Source organism: Pelodiscus sinensis, chromosome 18 (assembly GCF_052426305.1).
Source record: "Pelodiscus sinensis isolate ZL-2025 chromosome 18, ASM5242630v1, whole genome shotgun sequence".
Classification (NCBI taxonomy): domain Eukaryota; kingdom Metazoa; phylum Chordata; order Testudines; family Trionychidae; genus Pelodiscus; species Pelodiscus sinensis.
Window position 1 is genome coordinate 23,266,960 of NC_143069.1, and position 10,984 is coordinate 23,277,943.

Sequence of the window (10,984 nt, forward strand, 5' to 3'; positions counted from 1 at the left end):
GGCTCTGTGCCGTGCCAGGTGCAGGGTCTGCTAGCTGGGTGCTGGCAGGCTTGCACCTGGCACGGGCACCGTAGCCAGCCCGTGCCCCTTTAAGGGGTCTGGGGCCTGGAGGGGGGCAATAGAGTTTCTCTGGTGTTGGCCAGAGTGCCCACAAGGGAAACCTGGGGAGGGCTAGCCTCCCACTAGTTCGAATTAAGGGGCTACACAGCCCTTAATTCAAACTAGTAAGTTCGAACTAGGCTTAATCCTCGTAAAATGAGGATTTCCTAGTTCGAACTAAGCGCTCCGATAGTTCGATTTAAATTGGAACTAGCAGAGCACTAGTGTAGCGCCTAGGAATGTTAGTTCGAACTAACATTGTAGTGTAGACATACCCTCAGGTCCTTGCAGTGTCTGTGCAAGACCGAGGCGATAAGCAAGGGGCCATTTGGGGGCTGGGGGCAGTCGCTCTGGGGAGCGGGAATCCCTGGATTTCGCTCTTCAGGCTGCGCCCCAAGCTCCCCTTTGCTCCTCTCATTTGCAGAATGGCCAAGCGCTTCAGACAATTCTTTAAGAACACCCTGAAGATGGCCCCAGGGCCGGTGGGAAGCAGCTCCTCCGTCCCCCCGGGCGGGGATGCTGAATCCCACCAGCTCGGGGCGACTCGCCCACCGGCCAGGCCCACCCGGACCTGGCTCCAGAGGCGGCTGGGCAGGCGGGACCCAGCCCAGCGGGGCAGCCGGGTAGGGTGGCTCTGGGGCCTGCTCCTCTGTGGAGAGAAACATCTGCCCCGGGAGCCCAGCCCCCATTACCACCAGGGGGCATCGCCCTGCCCGGCCCCCGGGGACCTGCCAGTCTCCGGGAGCCCCCAGCCCGTCGCTCCCCGCACCAGCCCCTGCAGCTGTGGGTCCAGGTCCGTCAGCAGCAGCGCCTGGGCCTCCAGCTGCAGCCGGGCCACCTCGCGCAGCCGCTCAGACCCAGGTGAGGGGCCGTGAACACGCTGGGCCCAGTGGCTCACCCAGTACCCGGGGGGGGTTGGAGAGGGGCAGCCCCAGTGTCTGCCCCGCAGCCAGGGCAATGGATGGGGGCGGGCTGCTTGGCTCTCTTGTTCCTGGTGGGGGCTCTGCTGAGGGCGTTGGCAGATGTGAGGGTGGAAGGGGGATGGGTCCCTGCGAGGGGCGTGTGGGGCCCAACCTGCCCTGGGTCCCTGACATGGGGGCACGTGACCCCTGCTGGCCGCTGGAGTCACCCTGGTCCCTTCCCTCCCGCACAGAGCCCCCCTGCGCCTCGGCGGAGCGCTGCCAGGAGCGGATGGACTCCCGGGTGGAGGAAGGGGCCTTCTACGACATCGAAGAGCAGCTCCACACCCGGGACACGGTAGGAACCTTCTCCACACGGGGGGGACCCGAGATTGTCCGGCCCCTTCCCAGCACGTCCCCCCCCCCTCCGGGAGGGGCTTGTCCCTGGGGATCCCCCTGGGGCCCCTTCTCCTGCATGACCTGGGCCCCCCAAGCTGGGGGCTCTTGTCATGCACCAGCTGGGCCCCCACAAGCCTGAGGCAGCAGTTGGGGGGGGAGTGCGGGTGCTTGGACAACCGGCAGCTCCCACCTCCACTCCTGGGAGACCTGAGCCCTGCAGCTGTCCGTGGGGGGCAGGCAGGCCCCAGGCTCACAGACTCTCTCTGGGGTGCAGAGCCCAGCCGCCCTGCAGCGGTTCCTTCTGGCCGTCACCCCCGCCTGCCTCGCCGCCCTCCAAAGGGGCGAGGACACCCTGGCGCCGCGCTGCTGCAAGGACACCATGGTGGCCAGGATCATTGTAAGCGAGTCGCGGCGGCCGGGAGGAGGGGAGGGGATACGTGGGGTGGACGCGGGTCTGCCTGGGCGATGGCGGCGGGTGGGGGTGCTGGAAACGGGATGGGTGGAGCCAGGAGGGCTGGAGGTGGACATGGGGAGGGTGGGTGGGGATGCTGGAGGAGGGAGGGACACAGAAATGGGGCAGGTCTGGGGTGCCGGACAGGAAGGGGGATTCGGGACAGGGAGGGGTCTCCCCGGGCCATGGGGGGCTGGAAGGGAGCCGAGCGGGCTGCTGGGGATGCGCCTGGGGAGCAGGGATGAGGAGGTTCAGAGGCTGGTCACCAGGGCAGTGAGGGGCAGGAGACGGCCTGGGGACAAGGATTGAGCTGGTCCCGGTTTGGGAGGGGGGTGCTGGGAGGGGCCCTGTGCCGGGCAGGGGGGCTACAGGGCAGCGGGAGGCAGTGGGGTTGGATCCTGCTGGGTGGGGGCGCTTGCCGTCTGAGCGTCTCTTGGGGGCCCAGCCTCACACGCCCCTTTGTCTCCTTGGGTCTCCCAGGAGATCATGGAGGACTCGCCCCCCCCGCTGGTCTTGGCCGACTGCCTCAACGCCGCCTGCAGCCTCAGGTACCGACCCCCCCGCCGACTCCCCCCAGAGCAGATCCCCTGGCCAGGGAGTGGGAAAGTCTCTGTCTCCTGCTGCTGAATTAACAGCCTCTGCCCCTCTCTCCTGCCAGCACCTTGCAGCCTCCCCTGCGGGCCCAGCTCCTGAGCCCCCTGCTGACGGCGGCCGTAGGACAGACAGTGTCTGGGGACTGGCAGCAGGAGCCCATCCACACACAGGTACGTCCCTCCGGGCCCTGCTCCCGGGGTGGGCTGGAGCTCCAGAGAGGACGGGGGGGGGCAGAGGGAGGGAAGAAGCTGCAGGTTTGGATCCTTCCCTCCAGGGTTCCCGTTGCTCTCCCGGGGGGCCTGTCCCTTCCATGCCCAGCCTGGGCTCCTCCCTGCTCTGCGAGGCGGCTCAGACCCTGCTCTAGGCTGGACCCCGGAGCCAGCGGGTGGCCTGGATCCCCCAACCCCCCTCTGACCCAGGGCTCCCCCTTGTCTTGCAGCAGTTCATCCGGGCCCTTCCCTACGACCTCCAGGCCCTACTGGCGAGCCTCCTCGCCGAGTCCCCAGACACCGCCCGGCTGCAGCTCATAATTGAGGTGAGCCCCGTGGGGGGGACGGGGCCATTGTCCCTGCTTCCTCGGGGGGGGGGGCCGAGAGAGGAGCAGTGTCAGTGGCTGGGGGGGGCACAGTCCGAGAGGAGCCCCAGGCTCTGCCCAGAACCGGCACCTCCCTACGGGTCCTGACCTGCCTCTTTCCCCCCCAGCACCTGAGCCCGTGGCTGGAGTCCCGCCTGCCCCAGGAGCGAGCCAGGGCCCTTGGCAGCACCACGGCCCTGCTGGGAGTCGCCACCACCCTCCCGGGGTTTGACGTAAGTGACCTCGGAGCCGGGGGGTCTGGGGCTGCAGGGCGCGGGGCTGGGAGCGTCCCCGGGAGGCAGAGGCAGGGCCGGGAATGGGCCGGGAATGGGCCGGGAATGGGCCGGGAATGGGCCGCGTTCTCCTTTCCCCGGGGAGGGGCGACCCTGGGCCCTTCAGGGGGGCTCTTGAGGGACTGGGCCTGGGGACTGGGGAGTGGCCGTCAGTGGATCCCCTTGTTCCACCCCCGGAGTGACCCTTCAGTCGGGGCCATTGCTCAGGGTTGTCTCCTCGCAAGGCCGGCCCCGCCCCGCCCCGGGAGGTGTCTCTGTCCGTCCCCCGAGCTCAGACCCGCCTCGGCGGCCGTTTGCATGGGACGTGCAGCCCCAGGATGCTGAGGGACCCCCCCTCTTCTCTCCCCTCAGAACTCCGCCGACTGGCCGAGGATGGGTCACCACGTGGCCCAGCTGGGCCTTTTTATTTCGGACCCATCCGAAGACGTCAGCCGGCTGGCCCGGGAGGGGGTGCACAGCCTGTATCAACTCCTCCTGCACCACAGGGGTAAGGAACCCAGCCGGGACCTGGGCCCCAGGGACACCCTGAGGGTGCCGGCGGCGGGGGGAGGGGACCCAGCCCTTTTCCCCCAGACTGGCCCAAGGGGGGATGCGTCCCTCTGTGTTCCCCTCCTTCTGCCCCCTGTGCCCCTCCATTTGCCCAGGGATGCCTGCAGGGACCCGTGGGAGGGGAAGGGCTCAGACCTGCCAGCAGAATGACCCTGTTGTGTCTCTTGCAGGCCTCAACATCCACCAGGCAGAGGACCTGTGGTGCAGACACTACTACAAAGAAAGATGGGTCCTGGCTCACAGCAACAGCGTGAGGGTGGGAGAGGTAAGGACGCGCTGCCAGGGCAGGGCAGGGCTCGGGGGTGGGGCTGGCTGGGGCCCTCGTGGGGGTAGGAGGGTCTTGGGGGCAGGAGGAAGCTGTGACCTGGGGCAGGGGTTGGGGTGCCGGGTGAGGAGAGCGTCTGGGTGCAGGGTCTGGAAGGGAGTTTGGGGGAGGAGGAAGCTGTTTTAGCCCCAGGAGTTGGGGCCGGGCTCTGGGCCGTCAGCTGAAACCTCCTGTGCTCTTGATTCCAGGTCTTTGGGCAGCTCTTTACACCAGAGCAGGAGAACTGCTTTTTGGACAAGGCTCTGCTCGCTGCCCGCTCCCCCCTGCGGCGCCCCAGCCAGGCCGGGCTGGTCCTGGCCCACGCCCTGCATGGGCAGGCCCATCAGCTCCTGGAATACATGGTGAGCAGCCGGAGCAGATCAGGAGAGTGGGGCAGGGCCAGGGTCTCCTTCCCATCCCCTCAGGGAGTCCCCCGCCCCTTTCCTCAGGCTGCCCCCACCCCACGTCCCTGCTGGCAGAATCCCTCCTGCCCCTGCGAGCGTCCCTGGGGGTGGGGGAGGCTCTGAACACAGAAACTGTCCTAGGAGGCGGGAGGGGGCCGAGGTGTCAGGAGCTCTGGGTGGGGGGGGGCGGTCAGGAGCTCACCCTGCGGGCCTGACGGGGGGTGACCAGAGAGCAGGGGGGAGGAGGGTGGAAATGCTGGGGGCCAGTTCCCCTGAGTCCCCAGGGATGAATGTGACGGATTCTGCTTCCCTTGCAGCAGGAAGACACCCAGTGAGAGCAGCAAGAGCTGAGGAGCCAGCAGCTGCGTCCCCCTCCCCCCAACCCTCCCAATTGTATTGAATTGTATTTACATTCTCATTAAACAATGTTTCAAAAAACATTTGGATCAGGCTTGGTCAATAATTTGTAATGGGGGGGCCATTTTGGCAACTGATCAAGGGCCACATTTCTACCGAGGGGTTTGGGGTCTGGGACGGGGCGGTTGGGTGCAGAAGGGAGCTTAGGGGTGGAGCCTGGGTGCAGCGGGGGGGTATGATCTGGGGCGGTGGATAGGGGTGCACGGTCCAGGAGGGGGTATGGGCGCAGGAGAGGACTCTGGCCTGGGGGAGGGGCTCTAGAGGAGTGCAGGGTCAGGGAGGGAGCTGTGACCTGGGTGAAGGGGGAGCAGAGGGTTTGGGGGAGGGGGTGCGGGTGCCAGAGAGGAGTCTGGCCTGGGGGAGGGGTGTCGGGGGGTGCAGGGTCAGGGAGGGAGCTGTGATCTGAGGGAATGGGGGACGCAGGTTCAGGTGGTTGTCTGGGACAGGCAGTCGGGGAGGGGACGTGGGCGCCAGGGGCAGGCTCTGGCTGCGGAGGTGCCTACCTAGGCAGCTGCGTATGGGGGAGCCCGACTGTCACCTGAGGGGATGGGGGAGCTCAATTTTCAACTGTGGGGAATGGAGGAAATACTGTGGAGTGGAGGGAGCGAGATGGGGGGGGGCTGAATTGTTCCCGGAGGGGAGATCTCCCCGGCTTGGGGGGGGGGGGGGCGTTTCCAGCAAAGCCCTCACATAAGAGGGGGACAGACGGGGGGAGGGAGAGGACGGGGATGGGCAGGGCAGGTGGAAATGGGGAGGGGCAGGAGAAGGGAAGGGGGAGGAGATGGAGGAGAGCAGGGGATAGGAGGGGGGGCGGGGATGAGGAGCAGGACAGAGGCAGGGCAGTGGTGGTGATGGCTGAGCGATGAGAACAGCTCGCAGGGAGCTTAAAGCCAGCAGATGCTTTTCGGCAGAGTTGCCATTTGCCCTGGCGGCTTTGCCAGAATAGCTGTGCCAGCGGGAGGGGGGGGGGAGCGGGGAGGGGGGCCCTTTGCCACACACCCAAGCCAAGCCAGCTGTGGCGGCAAAGCCTTGTGATGTAACCTAAGCCCTTGGCAAGGTCAGGATCAACCTGCTCTGACAATTTCTCGGACCGGCGGGATGAGAAACAAGGATCCTGCAGGGAGATGGGGATGACTAGGAAGCGAATCCAGGTGTGGGGGGAATATCCTGGGTTGGAGGGTCAGTCGATACCCCCGCCTGCCACTGTCTGCGGGGGTCTGCCCGCAAGATGGAACCAACAGCTGAGTTTGCTTTTCTGCCCCGTCGTGGGCACAAAAGGCCCAGAGCAGCCTCCTGCTATCTTGGAGGAAAGGGGCCAAAGTTCAGGAAGCAGGTGCCAGGCTGGGCTGGAATCCGCGAGCTCCGCTTTTGCTTTGCCCTTCCTGGAAGCTGGGCTGCAGGTGAGTGGCGGTTTCATCTCTGCTCTTGGGGTGTTTCTTGTGGGTTCCGAGTGTGGATCTGAGAGGGGCTGCGCAGGGGCAGTGTCATGAACGAGCTGTAAGCGTTACAGCCCCTTCTGCGCAGGCTGGCTCCAGCCTCCCGTCTGTCTCCAAGCCCTGGGGGAGAGGCGGGAGGCCAGCAGCATGGCCTAGTGGAGGGGGCAGGGGGTTGGGTGTAAGAACTCCCGGGTTCTAATCTAATGCCACCTAGTGACTAAGGCACAGAGTTGTGTGTTAGACCCTTGCTCCGCAATTCTGCGCTCACTCTCGCGCTGGTGACCTTGGAGAGGCCTTTCAGGTCTCCCTTTCCCTGTCCATCAAAGGCAGGCAAGTGCGATGTAATGCCCTGGAGCAAGTGCTTTGGGACGTGTCGCACAAGTGTGCCTGGCTTACAAGCGTGTCAGCACAGCTGTGTAAAAGCGTGACGAAGGCTTTGAGATCGATGCCGAAGGCTTGTGAGGCTGTGGCTGGCCAAGTGACAGGGAAATGAAAGGTCGGAGTTTGGTCAGTTAGATTTTATGGTAATACACTGAGACGAAGCACTTTGGGCGTATATACGATAATGTCTTTCCAAGTGCGTTAGTTCAAGCCGTGTCCTAGGAGCCAAGAGGTGAGACAAACATGCTTGGTCCTGTCTCGGTGCAGGGGTGGACTAGATCAGTGCTTCTCGACCAGTGGTACGAGTCCCCTTAAAGGTACTCAAGAGATGTCTGGGGGACACGTCAACACAACTGAAATTTGGAGAAAACTGAATTTTAGTTTTCAGTTTGACAGCGCTTTATTCTTTTTGTACCTTTTACACCCAAAAATGCCATCGCCCGCCCGGCTACGATGCAGTTGTTTAAACAAATGTGTTGCAACGGTAGAAAAAAATTGTGTGTGTCTGAAAACTGTAGGTACTGGGGGTACTTACACATTTTTTTTTAAAGGGGGTACATTATAAAAAAAGTTTGCGAAACACTGGACCTATCATGGTCCCTTCCACTCAGACTTTTCTATGATTCTGTGACAGGGCTGGGCGATAATTTTCAGAAGGGGGCCACTTAATGGATTTTGGTATGGGGTCATAGGCCGGCTCCACCCACAGAAGGGGCGGAGCCTGAGGCAGAAGGGGCGGTGTTGTGGACTAGCCCACCCTCAGAGTTCTCCGTGGCTGAGGCTTTCAATTAAAAGCACAGAAAAGAGCTCACAGCTTTGCCACTACTGGCAGCTGTCCAGCGTGGCTGCAGCTTTTTAAAGGGCTCGTGGCTCCTGCCCCTGCTGTAACCATGAGCCGTGAATCATTTAAAATCGGATCCTGCTGCCTGAGTCCCCACTTAGAATTCGGCGGCATGGGCAGCAGGATCTAAACAGAAAGCGGCCAGATCACAGTGTTTGGTGGGTTGCATCTTACCCAGCCCTGTTCTCTGAGCTGGTTTCGAAACCTCCGTGTCCTCCTTATGGTCTGACAGCTGCAGATTTACTGCCTGTCTCTCCTCTCGTGGCCCAGCCTAGCCGCAGCTAATGGACTAACTCAGGTTAGCATCACCTGCCCTGTCTTGGTGACTCTTCACAGCTGAACGGCCTATAAGGCATCGTGCTGGTCTTCTGATCTCTTGGTGACTCCTCTGCCTTCTGTTTATTTCTTTCTCCCTAGCTGGCCGATCAAGTCAAGCCCTGTCAGTGCCTGAAGGCCCCAGGAATTACGAGTGCGATGGTCTCCCATGCCCAAGGTAATCGGCTGGCTAGTAATGGATGGGCTGCTTGGTTATCAGGTTAGGCTGCACAAGCCAGGTCTATGGGACCCCATGGCCAGCTGGCACCTGGTTCACAGGGAGGCAGCTGTACTAATCTGAAAATGGCTGTAGGACACCACCATCATTAGGCTCCATCATTAGGCTCCAGAGTTACAGCACTCGCTCCTCGTCCGAGGCAGGCAGCACAGCTTAGCAGCTCATTGGGATGTCTCCTTTTCAGTTGTGAGATCTGGGCACTTTAGAATGGCTGTAGCTATTTAGCAAAGGTGCACAGCTATAGGTATGGGGGTTTCCAGCTTTATTCACCTAGGTGGCTGATTCCAGGAAGCAAGGGTGTGTGGGGGGGGAGGGGGGAGTCTTGTACAGAGGGTTCCCTGGCCCCTCTGCTTCCATGGCTGTGCAACTGCCACCAGGTGGATTAGAACCTGGGACTTTTGGAGCTTAGGGCAGGAGCTGCTACAGCTTGAGTTATAAGTCAGTTGCCTCTCAGCATAGGCTGAAGAGCTCCCTTGTAATAATTGCTTGCTGGACGTGGTCTCAGTGCCACTCCATAGGATAGTGACCCACATCAGGTGTGTGGGTTACAGCTGCAGGCCTGCTCCCAGCATGCGGATCTGCTCTCTGGGCGGCGTCTATAACTCTGTGGCTGCAGCCCTGCTCCCAGGACTGGATCTGCTCTCTGCCCATAGGCGTGCGCAGCACATTTCATTAGGGTGTGCAGCCAAAGAATGTTTTTAAATGTACTCTTTGACCCCCATTAGCCACGCCCCCTGACCCCCATTAGCCACGCCCCCTGACCCCCATTAGCCACGCCCCCTGACTCCCATTAGCCACGCCTCTGGAGGTAACACTTTCAGGGCAATATGGACACATGACCAGAAATAAAAGGTGTCATGTGACCTCCCCCCCCCCCAAGGACTTTTCCCACCATCCACTTACCAATAGGGATTAGTTTGGCCCTCACCAAACCCCCCCCTCGTGCAACGATCCTGCAATTGCATTAACCCAATGTGTGAGACAATAACTCGGGGGGTGGGGAGGCTGGGGGAAGTGTTCCCTCTAAGAGTTTCCTCCCATGAGCACAATACATTTTGTGTTGTGCACCAGTACTGAGTGTGGCTTGTTTGGATGTGCCATGGTGGCACCCAAGTTATTCATAAATATCTTATGAACCACTTACCTGTCCCCTCTGCTGCCCTGTCTCCTTCCCTTCCTCCATCAGCTCCCCTGGTGCCTGCTGCCCCCCAATCCCTCACCCACCTCTGCTGTCCTGACTCCTGCCCTTCTCACTGCCCTCGGCCTTCCCGAGACCTGCCCCCTCCAGCAGCCTTTCTCTCCCCCCCTGTGCCCACTTCTCCAGTAGCCCCACTCTGACCATGTGAGCTACCCCTCCTCATCCCCTCTTCTAACACCTCCCTCTACACACCTGTCCTGCCTCTCTCCTCTGCTGCTGGTCCCTCCCCTGCAGGTGTCTGCCCTTCTGCTTCACCCCCCGGACTCCCTGGCACCTGCACCTTCCCTTACCCTTGCACCCTCTTGGTGCCTCCCCCTTCCCTCACTGCCCCTACCCACTTTGCCCACTCCCTCACCACCCTCTGCCCCCGTTCCCCTCATGCCCCTGTGCCTTTACACGTGCCTTGCTCCATCTCCGCCTTCCTCATGCCCACCCCTTCTTTCAAGCCTTCTCCCAGCACCTCCCCTTCTCCCCTCTAGCCCCCACAGCCCTTCCCCTCTCCTCTACTAGCATCATCCTGTCCCCTCCCTCACTGACACCTCCCCTCCTGCCCTTTTCCTCATTGTCTCCACTTGGCCCCTGGGCATTTGTCTCTCTCCTACACCCTATCCCTTAGTGCCTTCCCCTTTCATCTCCTGACTTGCCACAAACCCCCACCCCGCAGACTCAGGTTCCCAAAGTTCTGGCAGCCCCCATCACTTGGTGCCTGCGCTGGGTCTGACTCGTAGGGTTGCGAGGTAGACCCTCCCCCCAAAAAACGGACACACTTGATCCTGGGCAGGGGGGAGGGAGGAAGAGGGACTGGCTGGGGGGGGGGCAGGAACTGGCTGGAAGGAAGAGGGGATGGGAAGCAGCTCTGGGGGGGAAGGGCCAGATCCTGACCCTGGCCCCCCCTTCTCCCTCCCCGAGGCCAGTCATGCTGCCCCTGACCCCCCCTTCCTCCCTGAGGCCAGTCGCACTGCCCCCGATCCTGACCCCGGCCTCCCCTTCTCCCTCCCCGAGGCCAGTCATGCTGCCTCTGACCCCTTCCTCCCTGAGGCCAGTCGCACTGCCCCCGATCCTGACCCCGGCCTCCCCTTCTCCCTCCCCGAGGCCAGCCCTGCTCCCCAGCTCAGTGCGGGCCCCTGCTCTCTCCTTAGCTCAGTCCCACTCTGCCGACCCTGGCTCCCTCCTGGCTCCCTGCTCTGCCAGTCAGGCTGAACTGGGACTTTAGCCTCTCCCCGTTGTTCCTGGGGACTGTCAGTCTCAGGATCTTGATCTCTCATTTCCCCTGCCTTTCACTGAGTTTCAGTAAGGAGCTAGCGGCAATAATGCCTCTACTTTTTCCCCCACTCCTGTGCGGAATACATTTTGTTATGTGCACCAAGGCATGCACGGATGTGCACTGTTACGTCACGTGGAGTTTCACAGCATGGGAAGAAATCAGTGGAAATACAGAGACCTTGAGTAGTTGCAAGTGTCCATTTTATTGCATAGCACGGAGCTAGCTAGAAAAAACCCAAACCAGCTGGGCTGACCCCCAGTGACCTAACGCAGTTACTATAACAACAAGATCTATGTCTACACCCAGTACACCACATGCACCACCACTA

At 61.9% G+C, this 10,984-nt stretch overlaps 1 long non-coding RNA gene across 1 annotated transcript; it reads left to right on the forward strand.

Annotated features, from left to right (window-relative positions):
* Positions 1–1,122: 1,122 nt before the first annotated feature.
* On the forward strand, positions 1,123–2,396 carry LOC149523291 (uncharacterized). The gene is made up of 3 exons (XR_016347131.1): positions 1,123–1,356; positions 1,672–1,794; positions 2,329–2,396. It is a non-coding gene; the product is annotated as an uncharacterized LOC149523291 (long non-coding RNA).
* The last annotated feature ends 8,588 nt before the right edge of the window (positions 2,397–10,984 follow it).